We start from the raw sequence: 11,516 nt of genomic DNA on the forward strand, positions 1-11,516 counted from the left end.
ACTTCCATGCAGTAGAGATCCAGTTATTTTAAGAAATGTTGCTGGCAGAAAGTTTACTGGAGTCAGTTCTGGATTTTAAAATTTGTGAATCTGGGAAACTTTGAATTAGAGAATCATGAGAGGTTTCTGCTTCTATAGGGGAACAGGAGTTTATTTTATTGGGGAAGACGCTCCACTTTCTGAGAAGGGATGTTAAGGGGAGTCCTTTCAATCTATGCTTTTAGCCACAATATTATATTGTAGATGTAAGGTCAGTAGATAGGATTCACTGTTCTCGGGTAAACACTGAACCAGTGGCATGGTCCAAATGAACATTGAAATGTTACATTTTGTACAGTACTACAGATAAGTAGTATTTTTAGCAGGACCAGGTTCTTGGGAGAGATTACTTTTCTAAACATAAATCTAAAAATGACTATCCATCAAAGCTTCACTCATTTCTTGGAAGATGTCTGTGTTCCCCCCCCCCCCCCCCCCCCCCGCCAAATGTATGCTATTGAGATCCTGAGCCCATGTCTAACAGGAAAAGCTGTACATGTTTGATCTTCTTTTTATCTCACACTAGATGTAAAGGACTATGAAATGGAACTGGAGATCTGATACAGTTTGAGAACTACACTGTTGAGTATGGCTGTCAGATAAGTCATGGGGCCCACTTCCACCCAGGGAGTGAGAGGGTGGTATCTGCCCTGCAGGAGGAAGATGGTTTCACTCTCCGTCTCCTGGGGAGGAAAGCTGTGGACCTCAGATTAAAGCAAAAAGGATCTCACAGCCTTTCTAGAGCTTGCAGTCCACGGAGAATGATGCGGTGAAGGGACTTCCCACTGTAGGGATAAGCTGGCTCAGTGACATGGCAGCAGTTAGGGTTAGAAAGAGAAATGGCCAGGGTGACCTCTGTGGCAGGCAGGACCGATGGAGCCCATGAAGAGGTATCTTTGATATACAATTTTCACTTTTTCTTTTCTTTTTTTTAACCTTGGCTTATGCATCTGTGTAGAGAATCAGACGTGACTGCAAAGCATCTTGTTTGCAAGCACGCAAGCAGTCACGTTGACCTGCGTTTGAGTTATTTGCCACACATCTGCATATGTTCCTCTCCACTCCCACCTCTGACACACAGAACCCTACTCTGCTGAGTGACTGTTCTTTAGGGGAATTAATGCAAGGTTCTATATCCAGACTTAGGTGGAATTAGTAAGGAACAACTCAGAGCAGCCTACCGAACAGAGATTGCCTAGTAAGAGATAGCAATCAATAATAATTATTATTTAAATATCAGGAAGTTAACTAACTAAAACAAAAATATTGATAATGTACCGGGAACCTGGTTGTAGAAGTCAAGTATTTGACAAGAGGAACACAAAAGCTCTGTGAGAAATCGAAGCGTATTGGTAAGGTTCTTATACTGCAGGTACAGTAGAGTCCTTTAGAATTAGAAAGTGATAAGGTAAAACTGGGGGCTATAAACCTTAAAACAACTACTTATATAACATAGCAAAGACTTACAGCTAATAAGCCAATAAAGAAGATAAATGGGACCACGAAATAGACTCAATTAATTTAAAAGGAAGCAGATAAAAAAGTAAAGAGAAAACAAAGAACATCTGGGACAAATAGCAAACGAAAATGGGGGTGGATTTAAAATCAACCATGTGAATAAAAACACTAAATTTCAAATGATCTAAACACCCTAACTAAAAAGAACAAATTAAAAAAAATTTTTTTAAAGGCACAGATGATCAGATTATGTTTTTAAAAAGATGATATTCAACTCCATGCTGCCTATAAGAAACTCACTTTAATATAAGGACAAATAGGGTTAAAAATTAAAAAGCTAGAAAAAGACCTATCATGCTAATCCTAATCCAAAGAAAGTTAGAGTGGTTACATGAGCATCAAAGAAGATTTCAGGGTGGAAAGTATTACCAAGAATAAAGAGCATTATTTAATAATGATTAAAGGGATTAAATTTATCAAGAAGACATAATAAGCCTAAATATTTATGCACCTAATAATAGAGCAACAAATACCTGAAGTAAAAATTGATAGAACCTCATGGAGAAATAGACAAACCACAATAATAAGTCAAAGATTTCTATAATACTCTCTCAATTGTTAGAACAATAGACAGAGGATCAATGTTATAGAAGACTTACTTGAACAGTACCCTCGACCAGCCCAGCCCAGTGATGTTTATAGAACACTTCAGCCAGGTAACAGAAGAGTAGATATTTTTTGCAAGTATATGAGGAACTTTCTCCAAAACAGTCCAAATTCTGGACTGCAAAACAAATCTTAATCCATTTAAGAGGATTTACTTAATGGAAGTATATTCTCAGACAACAATTAAATGAGAAATTAATAACAGAAAGACATACGGAAAATATTCAAATTTTTGAAGCTAAATAACACACTTGTAAATAACCTATAGTTCAAATAAGAAACATAAAAGGAAACTAGGAAGCTAGGTGGTAAAATGCCCCTGGATTTAATTTCCACTCTCTCCTCCAAGATAAATAATGAATGAAATGAATGAATGAAAAGGCATCAGATCAAGATTGTGGGATGCTGATAAGGTAGTACTTAGAAATAAATAACATTGATAGAACCTCATGGAGAAATAGACAAATCCAAAATAATAAGTCCAAGATTTCTATAATACTCTCTCAATTGTTAGAACAATAGACAGAGAATCAATATGTTATAGAAGAACATATTGATTATATATTCTTAAATTAAAAAGAAAAGTCTTGCTAGGTGCAGTGGCACATACCTGTAACCCCTAGAAAATAGGGGCTGGGGATGTAGCTCAGTGGTAGAGGGTTTGCCCAGCATGCCTTAGTTTGTGCTCCCCCAGGAGAGAGAGAGAGAGAGAGAGAGAGAGAGAGAGAGAGCGAGCGAGCGAGAGAGAGAGAAGAACACAAAGAGCAAAGAAACCTCAAAGTAAGCAGAAAACAAATAGTAAAAATCAGAGTAAAAATCAATGAAATAGAAAACAGGAAAAAAAATAAATAAATCAACAACACTGAGAACTAGTTCTTTGGGATGATCATAAAGTTGATAAATCTCCAGCTAGCTTGACCAGGAGATGGGGAGAGGGAGAGGGAGAGGGAGAGGTACAGAAGAGACCCAACCCCTTAGTTATTAGGAAAATGCAAATGAGAAGCCTCTATACATCTGTTTGAGTGTCTAAAATTAAAAAGCCTGACCATACCAAGCACTGGCAAAGATGTGAAACAACTGGAACCCTTATATAGGAATGCAAAATGGTAGAACCACTTTGAACAGAGTTGCCAGTTTCTTAAATGGTCACACGTTCATCTGTTATAGAATCTAGTTATTTCACTCAGTAGAATTGAAAGCATATGTCTGCATGAAGATTAGTGTATAAATATACATAGCACCTTTATTTGTAATAACTGCAAACTGGAAATAATCCAACACCCATCAAATAACTGGAAAGATAAATTGTCATATATTCATACAGTATAATACTACTCAGCAATAAAAAGAATGTAAGAATATAAATGAATATCAAATGAGTGAAAGAACCTAAGCAACAAAAGGTTGCTTTTGTTGAAATTTTATGAAATGAAAATTTTTAGAATTTTGCAGTAGGTAGTGAGTGGTTGCTTGGGAGAGAAGGTGGGTAAGGAAGATCAGAAAGATTGCAGAGGGAACAAAGGAATTTGGGGGGAATGATGAACATATTCATTTTCTTGATTGTGACAATATTTTCACAAGTATATAAATATAGGTCAAAATTTATCAAATTATATGCCCAAAATGTACCATTTATTGTTATCTATTGTGTGTCTCTTATATCTCAAAAAAGCTGTGAAATGTCCCAAAACATCAAAAGAACAACCAGATTTTTAAAAAAGAGGAAATCACAAAAAATAATTATTGAAGTAGAGATAACTCATAACTGATGGATTAATAAATGAGTATAGCTGCTGAGTAGATGTAGATGCAGAGAGAATCAGTAACCTGGAAGAAAGAACTCAAGATATTATCTTTTGTGAAACAAAATGATATAATGAACATACTCCGAGAAAATATAACTTATCAAGAAGAAATAGGAGAACCAGATAATTCTGTGATTATAGGACTATGATTAAAGGAGCTTGAATTAATAGCTAATTCTTCTCATACAGAAAAGTCCAGGTACAGAAGGTTTTATCAGTGGATTCTACCAAACATTCATAAGAACAAATAATTCCAATTTTGTGTCATGATTCCAAAGTGTCAAAAAGAAAGAGGAGCTCCTTTCTGTTTTATGAAGTTAGCATTCTCATGACATCAAAACCTGATAAAACAGTGTAAGAAAATAAAATGACAGTCTTTTCACTCATGAATGTCACAGGTGCAAAAATCATTTTTAAAAATCTGAAAGCATTAGGAAGTGGCATCCAGAATACATTTTAACCAAGATGGACCGATTTCAGGAATTCAAGGTTGGTTTAACATAGGGGACAATCTTTTCATGTAATTTGCAGCATTAACACAAAAGAAGCCTATCACCTATAAAAACTTCTTTTTGTTTTCCTACAATTTCTTCTTCATCTGTCATATGGACATACATCCGTAGCCCCAGCAGCTACCTTGAACATGACATTGAAAAGAAAGCCACATTCTGAGGATCATAAGACAGAAAGACAGGCACCTGAACCCTCCTGGCATGAAGAAAGCCACCATACCAGCTTTGGACAACTGACCTTCTGACGTCCATGTGAGAGGCAAATAGTTTGAATAACTGCCATGTTTCTTGAAACTCAAATGAGCAGAACCAAATCCTAATTGATTCTGACACCTGAAGCAGACTGTGGAGGGGAGGGGTATCAGAAAAGTCTTCATGGAGCACATGATATTTAAGCAGAGACTTGAAAAATGAGTAATATCTCATCAGACAGAAAAGGTTATAAAGAAGGAAGGCCTTCTAACCACAAAAACTAACAGTATGGGAAGGTGCACTTGTTCAGAAAAGAGCAAGATGAATATAATAAGTCTATGTCTGAAATATTCTGCTTGGGAGTAAGGCTTTGTGTGGGACTGGGGCTGAATTGAAGTAGAGGAGAGGAGGGTCACTTTGAAGCCCCATTACATGCAAACCAGCACCTCTGGGGGAAGGCAGTGACCTTTTGCAGGGCCTTTGTGAGTAAACAGATATTAGCCAGGCAGGACGCAGCTCAATGAGGGGCAGAGAGTCCTTGACTTTGGAGAAGGTGATCTGAGCTCAAGTCTTTGCCTTCACAGCTGAGTGCTTCTGACAAAAGTGACCACATTGGTCCTTTTCCCTGCTGGCTCTGCACAGGCAACCCTCTCTGAGTCCCCAGCATCAGTGGGGGCAAGTCCCCCGGCAAAATCCTGAGAAAGGATGTCTCCATAGAGGAGTAAGAAAAGGTTTCCCCCGAGGTATCTGGTGATTTGGTTGATTAACATTTTTCCCCCTAAAATATCAGGAATGTTTATGAGAAATCAGTCAACGACACCCAAAAGCACCATGTTATCTATATACGTTCCAGTTTCCTGAGGAAGTGGCATCACAGTTACCGGCAGAGTCCCCCTTCACTCTCCTAAGTGGATTGCTTTGGATTATAAATTTTATGATGGCCCCACTCACTTGGTGAAAGGCCTTTATAAAGGAATCGTGACCCTTTGCTAGAGCTTTCTCTCATTTGGAGATTAAACAAACCACTACTATTCCCCTAGGCCTGACCCCCCCCCCCCAATTTGGGGACGAAGGAGAAAATTTAAGGGGCTATATTATTTGATCCCAGTCTTTTAGCCAGAGAGACACAGGAAGGAGGAAAATGGCTCGAGCATGATCAGATCAGCACTATTTGCCCAAGACTAGGGTCAAAGTTGTGATAACAGGAAGAATATGGATTTCTCAGAGGAAATGAGGCTGGGTGATCTTTGGAAGAAAAAAGGAATTTGCTACAGGAAGGTGGTGATGGCCATTGGTAACTCAAGAAAACCACAGGTCTCACTGGCAGCCCTTTCCCCCTCTTCCTTACCACCAGGATAATCCAGGGAAGGGGGTACCGGTCTCTCCATCAGTAACCTAGAAGGTAGCGACCCTTCCTGGTCCCCTCCCTTTAGAAGATAAGATCTTTAACCTTTAAGAGATGAAGTAAGTAACTGCACCACCCTCACAAATGGACTAATATTTCATGGGAGTTCTAGCCTTCATGGGTCTAAACTAGTACCTTGAGAGCCCACCCCATGTGCCCACCCCATGTGCTTGGTCTCCTCCACACACAGCCATTCCTTTTCTGTTTCTCCACCATGTTGTAACAGCCAGGGGCCTTCACTAGGATGCTGGCACCATGCTGTTTGTGCCCTGTAGTAGGTCTTGAGCCAAATAAATCTCTTTACTTTTAAGTTACCAAGACTCAAGTATTTTGATATAGCAACCCAAAAAGGACTAATATACATTCCTATTTAATTCTCACACACAGAGAGGAGAATCTTCATAGAGTAGATATAATCCTCATTTAAAAACTGCTAAACCAGGAAATCTCCATCTTAGGACAAAAGAAGAGTAACTTGAATCATAAAATGTTCCTATTGATACTATTTATAAACTCTTGACAAAAGAGAAAAAAAAATGGTTTGAAGGTACTGGAAAATTATCAACATCAGGCAGAACTAAAAGGGATTTGACCCTTGATCAAAGGGAACCACGATGACTGAGATCCATTTTAATCCAGCTTTTCAAGGGCTGGCCCCAGTCCATGCAGTGCAATAGGGTGCTTGAGACACAGGTGAAGCAAAAAGCTCAGCTGTACTGAGGAGTCGGATGATAATGTTGGGCCCCTGAGAATGGTTGGAAATTCAAGGGGCAAAAACCCAGAAATGAAGGAGCTTCTGCATCTGTGTATTGGTTCCTCTGAAATCCTTGGCTGATACCCAACCCTGAAAGTGTGGGGTGAGACTCCAAGGAGCCTATGGGAAAAGCACCAGCTGGAACTCAGAAGAGAGGCAAACCACTGAGCAGAGGACTCAGTAGCTGCCCATTATTGAGGCAGAGTTCAAAGTTTGAATCCCATAGAGTGAGAGGGCCCTGTGAAGACCCTCAAGCTTTGCATTGAAACTAGAGGAACCACATCCCAGGATTAAATAACACATTCCAAGATTAAGGGATTTACCCAAGGATAGAAGGGAAAATCAAAACAGACTTGCTCTAACAAAGCCTAAAACCAAGCCCCTCTAAGGTTAAGAGGGTCTGGTGATAATTTACTTGCCCTACTAAACAAAGATGCAAACACCTTAATGCTCTTCATAAAAAGATAACAGAATGCAGAGATCTCAAAGTATAATAGAATTTATTTTAGCTGCTAGATATATGAAGAGACAGAAAAATGTAACCCAGTGAAGAGGAAAATCAGTTAATGAAAACTAAGTGACTAATGCACCAGGTAATGAAATCAGCAGAAGGGAATTACTGTGATCTGAATGTTTGTGTCACCTTAAACTTCCCGTGTTGAAACTCAATACCAATGTGATGGTAGTAGAAGGTAGGCCAGAGAAAGGTGGGAGCAGAGATCTTATGAATGAGACTAGTGTCCTCATAAAAGAGACCCCAGAGAGGTAACTGTCCCCTTCCACCATGTGAGGACACAGTAAAAAGTCACTGTTGATGAGGGAACAGGCCCTCAAAAAATACCATAGCTGCTGCATGGCCTTAGACCTCTCAGCCTCCAGGATGGTAAGAAATAAATTTCTGTTTCCTATAAGCCCCCCCAGTTTTTGTTACAGCAGTCTGAATGAGCCAAGAGAAAAGATTTTAAAATGACTATGATAAATGTAATAACAAACCAATAGGGAAAAATGTACTTCATGTACGAAGAGATGAGGAACTTGAGAAGAAAACTGGTACTGAGGAAAAAAAATAAAAAAGAACCAAAGGGAAATTCTAGAACTAAAAAATATATATACCTGAAATGCAAAAAAAAAAAAAAAAAAAAAATCATTAGAAAATATGGTGGTTTGCAGAAAGAAGTCAAGATCAGTGAAACTGGAGGAGAGATCAGTAGAAATCCTTTTAATGGAAGTATAAAGGAGGGAAAGGTTGAAAACAGTGAGCAGCCTCAGGGGTTTTTGAGACAGTATCAAATACTTATGAAAAAGAGCAACTAGAGCTCCAGAAGGAGAGGAGCAAGAGAATGGGTCAGAAAAAGATTTGAAGTGATATTGGTCAAATATTTTCAAAATTTAACCAGCAACATCCCCCCGTCCCAAACAGATCAAGAAATTTCAACATACTTCCAAAATAAATACAAATAAAATCACGTCTAGTCACACCGAACTTAAATTCCTGAAAAACACAAATGAACAGAAGATATGAAAAGCAGTCGGATATATTCCTCATCTGAAAAAACAAATAAATAAACTGATAAGAACAGATACTACACTTGATCTTAGCCAAAAGGCCGAGAAGCGATAAAAAAACAAATAAATAAATAAAACCAGAAGACAACATTATTAAAATACTAAAAGAAAAAAGAAAACATGTCAACCTAAAATTCTGTATCAAGTGAAAACACCATTCAAAATGGAAGATGAAAAAAAAGATATTTTTAGACAAACAAAAGGTGAAATAATAAGCCATTGGGTGACGTGATTATAAGAAATGCTAGTGCTTGCTTTGGGGGCACATGCACTAAAGTTTGAACGTTAAGGAGAAGATAGCATAACCCCTGCTCAAGGGTAACATGAAAGTTCATCAAATGTTCCACATTTTTAGGAGACAGTGGGATGATATATTGAAAGTACTAAAAGAAGAAAAAACTGCCAATAAGGAATACTGTGCCCGGCAAAGTTTTCCTTTAGAAATGAAGAAGAGATAGGGATTTACCCAGATATACAAAAACTGAGGGAGTTCATGGCCACTAAACCAGCCTTGTAAGAAACACCAAAGGGAGCTCTTCAAGTGGAACTAAAGGGAGCCAATTAACCACATGAACACACATAAAAGTCTAAAACCCACTGGTAAAAATATGTAGTCAAATCCAGAAGATGCCAACACCGCAATGGTGAGTTGTAAATCACATATATCTTTAGTATGAAGATTAAAAGACAAAACTATTAAAAATAATAATAACTGTTAATTCAAGGGACATACAATATAAAAAGGTACAGTGATATCAACAACGGAAAATGTATAGGAGAGCAAAAGTATAGTTTTTAAATGTAGAGTTGTTATCAGCTTAAAAGTAGCCTGTTAAAACCATGAGACGTTCCAAATGTGCCTCATGGTCACCACAAAACAAAGACCTATAGTACATATTACCAAAGATAAAAAGCAAGAAACCTAATCATCCCAGCACAGAAAACAAACTAATCACAAAGGAAGATATCAAGAAAGGAACAAAGTAACAAGGGATCTACAAAGCAAACAGAAAACAACCAAATGGCAGTAGTACGTTTTAATTATCTTGATTGTAAATGGATTAAATTCTCCCATCAAAATCCATGGAATAACTGTGGATTTTCTTAAAAAATAAGACTCAACTGTGTGCTGCTGTGTTATTCAGCTTTGCATCACTGTAACGAAATAACCTGAAATAATAAACTTATTTGGAGGAAAGGTTTCTTTGGGCTCAAGTTTTCAGTCCATGGATGGTTACTTAGTCCCATTGCTTTGGTGCCTGTGGCAGCATAGTACACAATGGTAGAAGTGCAGCATGGAGAAAACCTGTTCATCTCATGGCAGCAGAGAAGAAAAGAGGGTAACAGCAAGGGATCAGGGTCCCCATATACCCTTCAAAGTCATGCCCCCAATGACAGAACTTCCTTCCACTAGACCCCACTTTCTAAAGGTTCTGCCACCTCCCAAGAACACAAAGTTGAGGACCAAGCTATTAACATACGTGCCTTTGGGGGACAGTCCAGAACCAAACTATAGCAACCACCTAAAGGAGACTCAATTTGTCTTTAAGGACTCATAGATTGAGAAAGAATGTATGGGAAAATATATTCCATGCCAATGGAAGCCAACGTAGAGCAGTGATAGCTATTTTTACATTAGATAAAATGGACTTTAAGCCAAAAACTGTAAAGAGACAAAGAAGTTCATTACATAATGATATAGGGCATCAATCAATCAAGAAAATAAAATAATTGCAAGTATATATGCACTCAATATTGGAGAAAATTGTATAAAGCAAATACTAAAAGATCTAAAGGGGGAAATAAACTGCAGTATGATAATCATAGGGGGTTTCAATATCCCACTGTCAATAATGGATAGATCATCAAGACATAATGTCAATAAGAAAACACTGGATTTGAACTACATGTTAGAGCGAACAGGTCTAACAGAAATATACACATTCCTCCCAATAGCAGCAGCATGCTTATCTTCTCAAGCAGAACACTCTCCAGAATAAATCATGTGTTAGATCACACAAAAAATATTAACACGTTTTATCAAATTTAAGAAGACTGAAATAATATTAAACATTTTTCCACACCAGAATGGTATAAAATTAGAAATTAGTAGGAAAAAAATTTGGAAAAATTCACAAATATGTAGATAAGCAAAAAAGATTGTGAGCACAGGCCAAAGAATAAATTAAAGGTGAATCTTTAAAATATCTTGAGACAAATGAAAATGAAAGCACAATATAACAAAACTTATGAGATGCAGCAAAAGCAATTCTAAAAGTGTAATTTATAGCCAGAAACACATCAAAAAGTAAATCTCAAATAAATAACCTAATGTTAGATCTTAAGAAACTAGAAAAAGGATGAACTAGGTCCAAAATAGTAGAAGAAAATAATAAACATCAGAGCAGAAATAAATGAAGTAGACTGAAAAATAATAGGGAAAAAAAATCAATGAAACTAAGAACTTTTTAAAAAAAATTAACAAAATTTTAGTTAGACTAAGAAAAAAGAGAGGACTCAAATAAATAAAAATCAGAAATAAAAGATAAGACATTATGGTAATACCATGAAATGCAAAAGAATATGACTACTGTAAAAAATTACCTGCCAATAAATTGAATAACCTAGAAAAACTAGGGAAATTCCTAGAACCAACAACTTACCAAAGATTAAAAAATGAAAAAATAAGTCTGAACAGATTAATAATGAGAAAGGAAGTTGAATCAGTAATAAAAATCTTCCATCAAAGAAAAGCCCAGAGCCTGATGTCTTCATTGCTGAATTCTATCAAACATTTAAAGAATTAATAATGGCCCTAAAACTTCCAAAATATTGAAGAGGAGAGAACATTTCCAAATTCATTTTATGAGGCAAACATTATCCTGATACCTGGACCAGGTATCATTATCCTGATAGAAAAGAAAATTACAGGCCAATATCTCTGATGATCATAAATGTAAAAATCTTCAACAAGTATTAATAAACCAAACTTAACAGTAATAAAAAGAGTCATTTTCCAAGATAAAGTGGAATTTATTCCTGGAATGCAAGGATGGTTCATGTATATAAATCATTACATTGACAGAACAAAGGGAAAAAAAATCATATGATCACCTCAA

The 11,516-nt window shown here is 37.0% G+C and overlaps 1 non-coding gene and 1 pseudogene across 1 annotated transcript; one reads left to right on the forward strand and one right to left on the reverse strand.

The window, feature by feature from the left end:
* Positions 1-8,342: 8,342 nt before the first annotated feature.
* Positions 8,343-8,450, reverse strand: LOC114094560 (U2 spliceosomal RNA; annotated as a pseudogene).
* A 194-nt stretch (positions 8,451-8,644) lies between these two features.
* LOC114094556 (U6 spliceosomal RNA) lies at positions 8,645-8,750 on the forward strand. Its single transcript, XR_003583066.2, has one exon. It is a non-coding gene; the product is annotated as a U6 spliceosomal RNA (small nuclear RNA).
* The last annotated feature ends 2,766 nt before the right edge of the window (positions 8,751-11,516 follow it).

The sequence above is a fragment of the Marmota flaviventris genome, chromosome 10 (assembly GCF_047511675.1).
Source record: "Marmota flaviventris isolate mMarFla1 chromosome 10, mMarFla1.hap1, whole genome shotgun sequence".
NCBI classification, from domain to species: domain Eukaryota; kingdom Metazoa; phylum Chordata; class Mammalia; order Rodentia; family Sciuridae; genus Marmota; species Marmota flaviventris.